The following is a 2,500-nucleotide window of genomic DNA, read 5'->3' on the forward strand; positions in this document are numbered from 1 at the left end:
TGAGCTCATATTCTCAAACCCGGTAGTGTTATCGACATTTTGTTTATTGTGTGTGTGTATGTGTGTGTGATTCACCATTGTCTTAGATCATGTGTTGGACTCGTAATCGACAGCTATTTCCCTGCCGGAAGAGAGCTTAGATCTCATATGACCGATCTATGGTTAATGCCGTGACCTTACAAGCACACGCACACGCAACTCCCCCCCAACCAGAGTTGGAGTTGAAGCGATACTGAGATTATTTCAGCCCTGAATGAGTTGGTGCATGTCTGTGTGTGCAAATGTGTCTATGTGCGAGTGAGTGTATGTGTTTGTGTGTGTATCTGTGTATTCATTCACATTGGTCGTTGGATCACGTGCTGGACTCGTGTGGACATTGGTTACAAATAACATAAAACCTGAACGGAAAATTATAAATAACTGTATGTGGTAGTTACAAACTCACACGCACATACACATAGTGCTGAAAAATTTCAGTATCGCTTTGCTTCGAGTCGTTACTCCAACTCCGGTATATATGTATATATATATATACCGGTACATACATAAAATATATATATATATATATATATAACGCTAAATAAACAAAAAATATAAATATATATATATATATATATATATATATATATATATATATATATATGTGTGTGTGTAGCTAGGTAGTATATTCTTCTGTAAACATACGAGTTTCAAGGCTAAAGGGGATTGACTTTTGATTGTTTTATTGCGTGTATCTTCAATACAACGCACAATCTTTTTATCTTCTGATTTGATGTATCTTAATAGTTCTCTTATTGTTGCCGACGTTTTGGAATATCCTCGTTCCATCTTCTGGGCGATCTGAATTCTGAATTCTGAATTCCTAGGAAAGACCAACCGCTTGCGCAGGATCGGTTTTTGTGGGAGGGGAAGAATGTCTGTAAGAAAATGAAAATATAGTAGTGTATAAAAGAGGGCTATTGCCACCGGGCGATTTAGCGAGCGATTAGGGGCTATTTTTGGTCGTGGCTCGGGAGAAATGGACTGGGAGCTTGGACGGCGGCGCCGACGCCGGGATCAAAAACAGATTACAATCACCGAAAGTTCAGAAAATGGTAGGAGGAGTAGTAGGAGAGAGGTCTATGGATGTCTTATTTATACTTGGGAGTAAGGATCACAGGGTTTCCTGCAGGAAGGGGTCTTCTCTGATTGGTTGCCTTGGGCCAATAGGGGATCCGTGTTACTGGGAGCCTGAAAGACCTTTCCCAGTGCCTTGTAGTGGTTCTGTCTGTGTTCAGTCTCTTCTTGGATGGTAAGACGCGCAGGTCTTCGATCTGGATGTTGATGTTAGGATGATTATTTTGTATGTATATGGCTTCCAGGAACAGTAGCCGTCGGAGATCCGATTCCCTATCTATGATTGTAGTATAATGTCTAGGTCTTTTCTTGTTAATGTTTTCTTGTGGGAAGAGGTATAGTGTGACTTGATTGATCCGTTGGACAGGTGGCATGTTAGGCGTCGTGTTTATTGTGTTGTCATACCAATAAGAACATAAGAATAAAGGAGACTGCAAGAGACCATAAGGGCTACACTAGGCAGCTCCGTATCCATCACCACCTGTCATCCCCATCCATAAAGTTGTCTAATAGTTTCTTATAACTACTGATAGTTTCAGCGCTTACTACTTGGTTACTAAGTTTATTCCATTCATCGACCACCCTACCAGTAAACCAATTCTTGCCTATTTCCTTCTTAAATCTAAATTTGTCCAGTTTATACCCATTGCTGCGAGTCCTGTCCTGTTATTTTATTAGGATGACCTTGTTTGCATCACCCTTGTTATAGCCTTTGATCCACTTCAACACTTCTATTAGGTCACCCCGCACTCTGTGTCTTTCCAGAGAGTGTAAGTTTAGGTGCCTAAGCCTCTCTTCGTAAGGCAAATTTCCGAGTCCATGTATCATTTTGGTCATTCTTCTCTGTACTGATTCTAGGGAATTTATGTCCATTCTATAGGACGAAGACCAAAACTGTACCGCATACTCAAGGATGGGTCTAACTATCGCTAGATAGAGTTTAATTATTACCTCTGCACTTCTATTCGTTACCGTCCTAGCAATGAGTCCTAATGCCCTGTTAGCTTTATTTCTGGCGCTAATGCACTGATTCCTGGTTTTAAGGTCCGGACTCACCAGAACTCCCAAGTCCCTCTCGCATTCAGATTTTTCTAAAAACGTGTCATCTAAGCTGTATCTATTTTCGGGATTGTGCAGCCCTACGTTTAACACGCTACACTTAGAGATATTGAAGTTCATTTGCCATTTCACCAACCATGTTAACAAATTATTAAGATCATCCTGCAGAATCTCTGCCTTGTCTCCTAACCTAATTAGGCGTCCTATTTTAGTGTCGTCCGCAAACTTACTAACATCACTATTTATCCCATTGTCTAAGTCGTTTACGTACATAATGAACAACAAGGGACCCAAAACCGAGCCCTGGGGGACCCCGCTAGTAACA

The sequence above is a fragment of the Oratosquilla oratoria genome, unplaced genomic scaffold (genome assembly GCF_046742065.1).
Source record: "Oratosquilla oratoria isolate Oo_2021 unplaced genomic scaffold, ASM4674206v1 SCAFFOLD189, whole genome shotgun sequence".
NCBI classification, from domain to species: Eukaryota; Metazoa; Arthropoda; class Malacostraca; order Stomatopoda; family Squillidae; genus Oratosquilla; species Oratosquilla oratoria.